The sequence below is a fragment of the Mus musculus genome, chromosome 1 (assembly GCF_000001635.26).
Source record: "Mus musculus strain C57BL/6J chromosome 1, GRCm38.p6 C57BL/6J".
NCBI lineage: Eukaryota > Metazoa > Chordata > Mammalia > Rodentia > Muridae > Mus > Mus musculus.
Window position 1 is genome coordinate 140,556,734 of NC_000067.6, and position 13,009 is coordinate 140,569,742.

Here is a 13,009-nt window from a genome sequence, read left to right on the forward strand (position 1 = left end):
TCTTAGACATTTCTTGTAGAAAACATGCTACCCAGCAAGCATCACAACAGAAAGAGTATGAGCGATATGCAGACATGGACCAGGTGGGTGGAAGTAAAGAAAGAGAGCAGGAAGACAGGAGGAGGATTTTTCTTCTACAGGTTATATCTTATATTAATGTCACATGCAGACACACACACACACACACACACACACACACACACACACACCATACACACACACCATACACACACACACACACACCATACACAGAAACTCACATACCATTCACAGATATACAAACTACATATAGACACACACATACAAACACAGACACAGACACACACACACAAACACACACACACCTCATTTATTCATGTGATGTATGAACAACTTTCTTCACAACTGTTTCCTTTACCATGGCCAGTCACCAATGATAAAATAGTCAGACTTTACAATCATTTTACTTACACAGTGATGTGAGATGCCGAGTGTTAGGTCTGGATTGATAGGAACAATGTACAATAAAGTAAGAGACTAACCTCTACATCACCAGACTGTCCTTTAATAAACACAACGAAGGACAATAGTCTTCCCACACAAGAAGAAACAGCAGAGAATTGATATCATAATGGAAAGAGTCACATACAAACTTCTGTAGTTATTGGCAAGCCAAAGAATGCGGGAAGAATCTTACTAATAACTAAGGATGAACTGTGTGGGAGCTCTAGGAAAAATGTTAAAATTCTGTGTTCATTATGTGAAAGCAATAGGAATATTTTTTTACATCATCTTAAATAGTACTCAAATTAAATTAAATTAAATTAAATTAAGTTAAGTTAAAGGGAATAGATTATTTTTAGTCAACCACTGTGGATGCACAAAATGCCTTGCCAAAAATTGCCAGCTTTAAAAATAAACAAAACACTTAGGAATTATCATATGATAGGTAACACATGTATAAAACTCCTAAGACAATATTATTTAACTTTGCACCTTTCTGTACAGACAAATAACTTAAATAGTTTTCATTAAAAATTCAGGAAATATAATTGCAAAATTGAATTGTGGTACTGAATGCCAATACTGGGTTGGATTCACTAGTATAGTTTCGTGTAGTTTTAAAAACCCTATTTATTCTTTTCTTGTGAAATGTTTCAAATGAATTCAAAGAAAATATGATGTTTTATTTCTTTACAAAAGGTGATAAATATTATTTTTATGAATAATATTCACATTGGGCCCCTATGTGGACGCTGAATAGCCCTAGTGTGGAGTAAGGTACAACCTTACTGGAGGAAGGATATCACTATGGGGCTGGGCTTTGAGGTCTCAGAAGCCCAAGTCAATTCTCTCACTGCTGCCTGTGGTTCAAGATAAAGAACTCTCAGCTCCTTCTCTAGCATCAAGTCTGCCTCTACACTGCCTTGTTTCCTGCCATAATAATAACAGACTAACCCTCTGAATTGTAAGCCAGCCCCAATTAAATGTTTTCTTTATAAGAGTTGTTGTGGTAATGGTGTACTTTCACAGAAATAAAATCCTAACTAAGACATTTTCCAAATTGTATACCCTTGATTCTTTTTAGTTCTTGTATTGCTCTAGGTAGAACTTCAAATACTATATTGAAAAGACATTGGTAGAGTGGGCAGCCTTCTCCTATTCCTGATTTGAGTTGCCTCTGGTGGAGCAAGGGGTTTATGCCTGGATAGAATGACTTATTATAGAATGACTTAGAATGAATGGGGTTCTTGGTGCTGGTATGGCCTCTGGTTGTGAAGGCTCTGGGGAAGTATTGCTCATTCATGAGGTGGGGGCTTCTCTAAAAATCTTCATGCTAGTATAGCCTCTCGGGGATCAGGGTCTGCTGGAAGTGTGCATAAGAATGTGGGGATAAATAGAGGATGAGAGGAAGGACTTCAGGGCGAATTCTGGGCTAGCACTGGGAGAGTGTTGGTAAGGATGGTGGTAGGGTTTATCTAGGCTTCTTGGTACTTCTGCACAAGGTGTGAGAAAGAAAACAGTGACATAGAAAGGAGAGGATATTGATGATAGACTGAGATGGCCCTGGGTTAGTGCATACTTGGGGATCTGGCTGCTAACTTGGGTTCTGGTGGAGCAGAGGGATTCCACAGAAGTGGGCTAGTATATGGTGACCAAAAAAGGAAAGGCTATTAGCGGTGGGCTGGGACAGCTTGGGCAGTGTTAGTGGTCTAAAAACAAGAGGGGAGAGGCTTACCTGGGTGTCTGGGTGCTGGGTGTCTGGGTGCTGGGTGTCTGGGTGCTACTCTGTTGGAGTAGGATGCTTCTGCCAGTGGTGTGGACTGGAGCAGTTTTTTGAATTAATCTAACTTTATATCATATATTCTCATCAGGATTGAGTCATTTGTTCAAGACTTTATTTGTTAATATTTTTAATACCAGTAGGACAGAAACATTGCTGCAAAGTGTTTGATTCATTTTTGCTTTAAAAAGTGAATAGCACAAAGGGAGAAAATGATGAATGCAGAAGTATTCACACATAGCATAAAAACATCCCGGTGGAGCCTTTTCAGAGTTAGGTAGCATCGGAACCTCTAAATAAGGAGAGATCTTGGGATGCTATGGAAAACAATGTGCTATGTAAGCAAATATGAGTATTCTCCATGGTGTCTTAGAACCCATAAAAGAAATGCATTTTCAGGCCTTAACTAGATAACTATATGACTCCTTAGTAGCTCTCACTGAAAAGTCCTAATCAGATAACTTGGAAAGACCGTTGGAAGCAGATGTTGGTGACCCAAACTCTGGCCTCTGAATTTTCTATGTGGAGGAAAAAGATGCATCATGCCTAAGGACATGGGGGTGATGACTCCATGAGATTTATGATTTCATGTAATTGCTACCATAATTCTGTACTTTTTAAAGGGGGACATGGTGGAGTAAGTGAGAAGTATTATAAGTAATTGCAGTTATTCATAAAGAAATAAGGAATGTCTGGCAGGATGATTCTGATGCTGGAGCCTGAGAATTCTGAATAAGAAATGACTGTTAAAATGTGTATTCAATTACTTTAAATAATATTAATATTGTAGAATGTATTATATAGATGGTACTATGTGAAGTATATGGTATATATGAAGATATGTATGTATGTTCAAATTATGGGTATTGATGGTCATAAATTAATGTCTTAGTTTGTGTTTCCATTGCTGTGATGAGACACCATATCCAAGTCAACTCTTATAATGGAAAACATTTAATTGGGGCTGGCCTACACGTTCTGAGGTTCAGTCCATTATCACCATCATGCTGGAGGGGCTAAGAGTTCTACATCTTGTTCCAAAGACATCTAAGAGAAGAATGCTGTCTTCTAAGAAGCTAGGAGAAGGGTTTCAAAATCCACCCTATAGTGACACATTAACTTCAACAAGGTTGTACCTACTCCAACAAAGCCACAGCTCCCAAAAGTGTCACTTCTTTGGTTCAGCATATTCAAACCACCATGATATGTATGCATATGCATGAGTGGATGTCAGAGCACAATGTGTAGTAGACAGTTTTCTTCTCACACAATTGCAATCTTTGGGATTAAACTTGGGTCATCAGGTTTCATGGCAAGTGCTTCTATTTGCTGAACTATTTCTAAAACCAAAGAAGTAAAAATGTTAAAAAAGAAGGAAGTTTTAAGGAAACAGAGTTTAGCCAAAAGATTCATCTTGAACTTCATTAAAGGTTATCTGTGAGAAAACAATTAAATAAATAAATGCAGAGTCAAAGAGCCATCTAAAATGAAATGGTGGTGTCAAAAATCAGGCAGACTTTTACAGTTTCAATAATTTGAGGCAAATACTTTAAGAATGTTGTGTAGGTCATATGTAGCAGTCAGGCAGCTCAGTCTTCATGGCTGACTTGTCTGGCCTCAGTGGAAGAGGATGCCCATAATCAGGCTGAGACTTGATGTGCCAGGGTGGGGAGATACCCAGGGGGACCCCACTCTCTTCATAGGAGAAGAGGAGGGAGGTTGAAGGGAAAGACTCTGTGAGTGAGGGATCAGAAGTAGGAGCAGCATTTGGGATGTAAATAAATAAATAAGTGGATGAATAATCATAGTAAAAAAAGAAAACATGTTTAAATTCTTTAAAAAATGTTGTATAGGTAAATGTTAAGAAAAGCTACTAGACTTAGGAACTTTGTTGTCAGATGTCAGAGAGGAAATGAAGGCATGTAAAAGAATTGTATTTCAGACAGGGGCAGAAGCCAATAATTTGTTCCAATGAGTCTTGATTTGCTTTGCCTCCCACACTGTTCTATTACATCCAAAAAATGTCATCTCTTTCCATATGGTATTGGATTGCCACATAGCAAACAAGCTATCTGCCAGAATGAAATTTCTCATTCCAATTAAAGCATTTATATGTGATCACAAATCTACTCAAAAGACAGGTATGAGCAAATGTATCAAATCACCTTAAATCTTTAAGCAATGATGTAAGTATCACATACTCCTTTTAAGTGCTTTAGATAAATGCTTATCAGGAAAATAATTCTTTAGTAAAGCTTGGCTTGGATAAAAAATTCTATTTGGAAAGAAAAGTTTCTGCTTAGTGTGAGATGAAGCTGGAGGCCTTGCAGAGGATATACAAGTACTCTACTTATGATTCTATACTCATGTTTATGAGAATTTATTTTGTTTTTTTTATTTTGTTATTTTAACATTTTAATGAGAATAGAATTAGATCACTTATCGCCTTACTCCCTCCCTGTATCCCTTTTCATGTTTCCCTCCATACTCTTCCCACTGTGAAACTAACAGTCCTTTTTACTTTTATTATTATTGTTATATAAATATTTACACATATGCATAGTATACAAAGATAAGGGGGCCGTTTTTGTTATTTGTTTTTGTTGTTGTTGTTGTTGTTGTTGTTGTTGTTGTTGTTAATTATATGGCTTCAAGTTGACCACTCTGTATTTGCTGAATAATAAAGGGTAATGTTTCCCCTTCGAACAATTTTTAGTTAACAGTAACTCTTTGTCTAGGGGTGGGAGCCCATGAAGTTTCCCCCCTTCTACAACTTCATATCTATTGATTGTTCTGGTCTTGCTTATACTGTTATTTCTAAAAGAGACAGTTTCACAGTAGACTTTCTGGTATTCTGTCTCTTACAGTCATTCCTGCAGTAGTTTTGTGATGTTCCCAAAATCATAGCTGTGAGATTTGTAATGTGGGTATATGTGTTGAGGTTTGTATTCATGGGATCCACTGATCTCTGCATTGTGATTTACTCTGATGATCTCCGTTTTCTGTAGAGAAGCTTCTTTGAAGACGGGTGTTAGTTGCATTTATCAGTCAAAGGAGGCTCTGGAGAAAAGTAGGATTGAGGATCAGAGATCGGGAGCTAAGCCAAGGAAAGGTGGTTCATAAAACATAGCTCCATTTTTAGGAGGATTGCCATGCCTGCATGTGCTAGAATCAATAGTATACATAATTAGTATGACATAAAATCTTGGAGAGGAATTTTAATCTAACAACATGGCTGCTCAGGCAGTGAATTATATTTATAGACTGTCTAGTTCTGTGGGATCCAGCTTGACTGTAGGTATGCTCTAGATTACAGAATGATTTGGCTGAATACACACAAACCCATAATACACAGCTTTACTAACAATGAAGGCAAGTTTAGTCTGTCGAAGGAACCAACCATGTTTGAAAAAAAAAACTCTAATTGCAGAACAAAGTGATGAATCAGAGCAAGATCTGACATAATGAGTCAGAGATAGGAAATGCCCAACCTGCATGAGAAGAGAAGGGAAGGAAAGCTTACTTAAGAACAGAACACTGAGAAAAAGGATATGCATATGTGGACAGTTTTCACAGAAACAAGTCGGAGAAAGAACAAGCTAGACACAGGTGAACACAGAATTGGTGAGAGAATGAGGAAGAATATTAGAACATATTGCCAAAGTTAGTGTAAGACCAAGCAGAGCAATTCATGGGAAGCTGAGAACAACCAGATTAAATCAGTCATCTTGGAAGATTAGATTTTATGGGGGCGTAAGGATCGTTAGAACAGAGAAATGTTACTGACCTCAGGCCAAGGTGTGTATTTGAGCAGTGTGGGTACAGCTTTCATCTCATTGCTCCAACTGATAAAATAAAAGCAGTATTTACATCTAGTGCCCATCTGATCAAATAAACACCCTTTACAAAATGCAAAAACAAACAATACTAAAGGAAGGTTAAGTTGCAAAATAGAAATGAACAGGACACTCCTTCATATCTTCAGACTTCCATTAAGTAACTCCAGTGAGGCAAGAGAGGTATTGAGTATCCCTCCTTTTCTTTTCCTATTTTTTTAAATTTCTTACTTATAGCATATGAATGTTAAAAGTCTTAGTATCTTTAATAAGTTTTTGATGTATATGCAGTTACTAAAAATTGAACAATGTTTGTGCTAAAATGGATTTCTTTGCCCATCTGTAGACCACATGTTGTTACTGAAGTGTTTGTAAATAGCAGGAACAAAATACATGGTCTATTCTCTCATGGGACTGAGAGTGTAATGGAGACATATAATCAATAAACAACCTTCTAGAAAGAAGTAAGGAGTTATAGATTTCAACTGTGTAATGCAAGTAGTTGAAGATAATATTCAAGACTAATTGGAGGAGGCTGTTCTAAGGTGGTAAGCCTTTGTAGGGAAGTAATAGTTTTGTTACAATAACAACCAAACCAGTGAGGTAAAATGATGGGAAGGCACATTACAGGAAGAACATATGAATTCTTTAAGCCTATAAAAGAATATAACATATTAAAAGAATTATGATAGACTATAATATTTTCTAAGTGATTACTGTATCTAATATGTATAGATATTTTATTTATTGCAATCACAATGAGAAATGAATGAAATAAAAAAGTAAGTAAAATCTCCGAAGTCATAATTACTAAGGAGAAAAACTAAACTCAAACCTTGTTATATATTTCTGTAAATTGCCAAAGCATTCCATGATGCAATACCTGTTTGTCATTTTTAACAAATGGAAATAGCAACGAATCTTAAAATTTGGAAAAATGTTTTAAATGATGTGGTTGACCTGGAAAATTGTGTGAATGTAGGTTTGTATAGTTATTACATTAAAAAAATGTAGAAGAAATTTCTTAGATTTAGAAAATTTAACTCTATCAGAAAATAGACCAGCAGGTTAAACCTGTGTGAAGAAATCATGATATATTGAAGAATATCCACACTGATCCACTAAACTTATGAGAAATTTCATTTGGCTTGAGAATACATTCCAAAGATGAAAACATTTCTGTTTCTCTAAATAAGAAGTATTTTTTCTTAATCACAGAATTTTTGGTTTTCTATTCTCCAGGCATGTCTAGAAAAGTCTAATTATAGGGTAAATGGACTCAATTTATAAACAGAAACTGAGTTGCCAGGAAGGACATTAATTAGCAGTGAGCCTTTCTTGGGGTAACAAGGATTTGTGGTTAGAAAATGTTAGGTTTGCAAGTTATAGCAATAGACTTTAGCAGAAGACATAAATAACACTGTGCTAATGATAGATTTTGGAAATTCAGTAGATATACAGGTAATGGAGAGAGGCAGGACAAGGTTTCTTTGATAAAATTGGCATCTTTGATTAGGATTTACTAGGTAGGTATTCTGAGTTCAAATTTATTTATTTTTTCTTTTCCATTTTTATTAGGTATTTAGCTCATTTACATTTCCAATGCTATACCAAAAGTCCCCCATAGCCACCCACCCCCACTCCCCTACCCACCCACTCCCCCTTTTTGGCCCTGGCATTCCCCTGTACTGGGGCATATAAAGTTTGCGTGTCCAATGGTCCAAAGGATGGACCATGTAGAGACTACCATATCCAGGGATCCACCCCATAATCAGCATCCAAACGCTGACACCATTGCATACACTAGCAAGATTTTATCGAAAGGACCCAGATGTAGCTGAGTTCAAATTAATAAAGAGATGTTCAGGATAAGACTCATGGGTAGATTTAAGGCTGGATATAAACGTGAGCATGGGGACCTTCATTAAAAATTCCACATGAAGAAGTTAAAATTCCAAGTTCAATTTTTTCATGAAAGGAAGAACATAGAAAGAAATACGGGATGGAATCATGTCCTTTACCTATATACCATTTGATAAACTTTCAAAAATGTTTATTTTCACTGTAAACAGCAAAACTACAAAAATGGAGTTACAAATATCACTGTGGTATGCTCACTTAGAGTCATTTGTATATGAGGCATAGCATAGAAAGACCTTAATGGTTATATATTTTAAATTTATGAAAAACCAAAATACCAATTCCCATGGTGGTTGTAGCAATTTATATCTGGTGTATGCAGGTTCTGTTCTGAACATCCTTGTATTTGTTTTGTGGTCATGGCCATCAGAACATCCTATCACTCACTGTCAAAAGAAAAAAAGGAAAGTAAGCTTTTCTAAGAACCCCAAAATTGGCTTCATTAAAATATGGCCTTCTCCAAAACTGACCATATAATTGGTCACAAAACAGGCCTAAACAGATACAAAAATATTGAAATTGTCCCATGCGTCCTATCAGATCACCATGGACTAAGGCTGATCTTCAATAACAACAAAAATAATAGAAAGACAACATTCACGTGGAAACTGAACAGCACTCCTCTAAATGATACCTTGGTCAAGGAAGGAATAAAGAAAGAAATTAAAGACTTTTTATAGTTTAATGAAAATGAAGCCACAACATACCCAAACTTATGGGACACAGTGAAAGCATTTCTAAGAGGAAAACTCATAGCTCTGAATGCCTCCAAAAAGAAACTAGAGAGAGCACACACTAGCAGCTTGACAACACACCAAAAAGCTCTAGAACAAAAGAAAGCAAATTTACCCGAGAGGAGAGGAGTAGGCTGCAGGAAATAATCAAACTCAGGGGCATAATCAACCAAGTGAAAACAAGAAGACCTATTCAAAGAATAAACCAAATGAGGAGCTGGTTCTTTGAGAAAATCAACAAGATAGATAAATCCTTAGCCAGACTCACTAGAGGGCACAGGGAAAGCATCCTAATTAACAAAATCAGAAATGAAAAGGGAGACATAACAACAGATCCTGAAGAAATCCAAAATATCATCAGATCCTTATACAAAAGGCTATAACTTGACAATCTGGATGAAATGGACAAATTTCTAGACAGATACCAGGTAGCAAAGTTAAATCAAGATCAGGTTAATGATCTAAACAGTCCTATATCCCCTAAAAAAATAGAAGAAGTAATTAATAGTCTCCCAACCAAAAAAAGCCCAGGACCAGATGGGTTTAGTGCAGAGTTCTATCAGACTTTCAAAGAAGATCTAATTCCATTTCTGCACAAAATATTCTGTGAAATAGAAGCAGAAGGTACTCTACCCAATTCATTCTAGGAAGCCACAATTACTCTGATACCTAAACCGCAAAAAGACTCAACAAAGATAGAGAACTTCAGACCAATTTCCCTTATGAATATCTATGCAAAAATCTTTAATAAAATTCTCACTAACAGAATCCAAGAACACATCAAAACAATCATCCATTCTGACCAAGTAGTTTTCATTCCAGGGATGCAAGGGTGGTTCAATATATGGAAATCCATCAACATAATCCAGTATATAAACAAACTCACAGACAAAAACCACATGACCATCTCATTAGATGTGGAGAAAGCATTTGACAAAATCCAACACCCATTCATGATAAAAGTCTTGGGAAGATCAGGAATTCAAGGCCCATACCTAAACATGATAAAAGCAATCTACAGCAAACCAGTAGCCAACATCAAAGTAAATGGTGAGAAGCTGGAAGCATTCCCACTAAAATCAGGGACTAGACAAGGCTGCCTACTTTCTCCCTACCTATTCAACATTGTACTTGAAGTCCTAGCCAGAGCAATTCGACAACAAAAGGAGATCAAGGGGATACAAATTGGAAAGGAAGAAGTCAAAATATCACTCTTTGCAGATGATATGATAGTATATATAAGTGACCCTAAAAATTCCACCAGAGAACTCCTAAACCTGATAAATAGCTTGAGTGAAATAGCTGGGTCTAAAATTATCTCAAAAACTCAATGGCCTTTCTCTACACAAAGGATAAACAGGCTGAGAAAGAAATTAGAGAAACAACACCCTTCACAATAGTCACAAATAATATAAAATACCTTGGCGTGACTCTAAGGAAGTGAAAGATCTGTATGATAAGAAATTCAAGTCTCTGAAGAAAGAAATTAAAGAAGATCTCAGAAGATGGAAAGATCTCCCATGCTCATGAATTGGCAGGATCAATATAGTAAAAATGGCTATCTTGCCAAAAGCAATCTACAGATTCAATGCAATCCCCATCAAAATTCCAAGTCAATTCTTCAACGAATTAGAAAGGGCAATCTGCAAATTCATCTGGAATAACAAAAAACCTAGGATAGCAAAAACTCTTCTCAAGGATAAAAGAACCTCTGGTGGAATCACCATGCCTGACCTAAAGCTGTACTACAGAGCAATTGTGATAAAAACAGCATGTTACTGGTATAGCGACAGACAACTAGGCCAATGGAATAGAATTGAAGACCCAGAAATGAACCCACACACCTATGGTCACTTGATTTTTGACAAGGGAGCTAAAACCATCCAGTGGAAAAAAGACAGCATTTTCAACAAATGGTCCTGGCACAACTGGTGGTTTTCATGTAGAAGAATGCAAATTGATCCATTCCTATCTCCTTGTACTAAGGTCAAATCTAAGTGGATCAAGGAACTCCATATAAAACCAGAGACAGTGAAACTTATAGAGGAGAAAGTGGGGAAAAGCCTCGAAGATATGGGCACAGGGCAAAAATTCCTGAATAGAACAGCAATGGCTAGTGCTATAAGACCGAGAATCGACAAATGGGACCTCATAAAATTGCCAAGATTCTGTAAGGCAAAAGACACCATCAATAAGACAAAACAGCCACCAACAGATTGGGAAAGGATCTTTACCTATCCTAAATCAGATAGGAGAATAATATCCAATATAGAAATATATATATATATATATATATATATATATATATATATATATATGTATATAGAACTCAAGAAGGTGGACTCCAGAAAATCAAATAACCCCATTAAAAATGGGGCTCAGAGCTAAACAAATATTCTCACCTGAGGAATACCAAATGGCTGAGAAGTACCTGAAAAAATGTTCGGCACCCTTAATCATCAGGGAAATGCAAATCAAAACATCCCTGAGATTCCACCTCACACCAGTCAGAATGGGTAAGATCAAAAATTCAGGTGACAGCAGATGCTGGCGAGGATGTGGAGAAAGAGGAACACTCCTCCATTGTTGGTGGGATTGCAAGCTTGTACAACCACTCTGGAAATCAGTCTGGCGGTTCCTCAGAAAATTGGACATAGTACTACTGGAGGATCCTGCAATACCTCTCCTGGGCATATATCCAGAAGATGTTCCAACCAGTAAGAAGTACACATGCTCCACTATGTTCATACCAGCCTTATTTATAATAGCCAGAAGCTGGAAAGAACCCAGATGTCCCTCAACAGAGGAATGGATACTGAAAATGTGGTACATTTATACAATGGAGTAGTATTCAGCTATTATAAAGAATGAATTTATGAAATTCCTAGGCAAATGGATGGACCTGGACGGCATCATCCTGAGTGAGGTAACCCAATCACAAAAGAACTCACATGATATGTACTCACTGATAAGTGGATATTAGGCCAGAAACTTATAATACCCAAGACGCAAGATACAATTTGCGAAACACATGAAACTCAAGAAGAACGAAGACCAAAATGTGGACACTTAGCCCCTTCTTAGAATTGGGAACAAAACACCCATGGAAGGAGTTACAGAGACAAAGTTTGGAGCTGAGAAGAAAGGATGGACCATCTAGAAACTGCCATATCCAGGGATCCATCCCATAATCAGCCTCCAAACACTGACACCATTGCATACACTAGCAAGATTTTGCTGAAACGACCCTGATATATCTGTCTTTTGTGAGACTATGCTGGGGCCTAGCAACACAGAAGTGGATTCTCACAGTCAGCTATTGGATGGATCACAGGGCTCCCAATGGAGGAACTAGAGAAAGTACCCAAGGAGCTGAAGGGATCTGCAACCCTATACGTGCAACCACATTATGAACTAACCAGTACCTCCCAGAGCTCTTGTCTCTAGCTGCATATGTATCAGAAGATGGCCTAGTCAGCCATCAGTGGAAAGAGAGGCCCATTGGTTGTTCAAACTTTGTATGCCTCAGTACAGGGGACAGGGCCAAGAAGTGGGAGTGGGTGGATAGGTGAGTGTGTGGGGGGCAGGGTATGGGGGACGTTGGGATAGCACTGGAAATATAAATGAAGAAAATACCTTATTAAAAAAAAAGAAACAGAAAAAAATGTGGCCTTCAGTTTCTACAAGAACTAGATTTCTTATGCGCGTAGCTGTTTCAGTCTGTCAACATAAAGATGGCTGAGAAGAAATAATCTTGTTTGAAGTTAATGTCCAGTAAGTACAAGATTAACTTTCTTTCTTAGATGCCTCTTTCAATTGTTAGTACATGAAACATTTGCTCTCTTCATTTCCGCATCTTTGGTTTGTTTTGAAGAAAGGACTCCTGTAAAATATAATTGTCTCAAATCTAAGCCTTCCAAGTTTGTAGCATGGCATTCAAATAATAGTGGACTTATGGTTAAAGAAACTACTGTGCTTTGTAATATACATGCATACTTATTACACATAAACTTTTTTTTGAACATGTAAAGGAGCTTCTATGTAAATATGTGTGTGTGTGTGAGAGAGAGAAGCTGAGACAGATTGAGAAGTAAATTAAAATGATGGTGTGTGGTATAAATATTCACTTTATCTGAGCAGCTATTCCAATATTGCTACTTTGAAATGTGGCCAATGTGCCACGTCCAATGTACCATAGACTGACGAGCTTAGGGGGTCTCAGGTTAGGGAGCTTACTTGTGACATGAAGAGTGGTG

The 13,009-nt window shown here is 37.1% G+C and overlaps 1 protein-coding gene across 21 annotated transcripts in view; it reads left to right on the forward strand.

The window, feature by feature from the left end:
- The window catches only part of Kcnt2 (potassium channel, subfamily T, member 2), a 368,389-nt gene that overhangs the window by 311,077 nt on the left and 44,303 nt on the right, over window positions 1-13,009 (forward strand). The gene's annotated exons all lie outside the window — the stretch shown is intronic.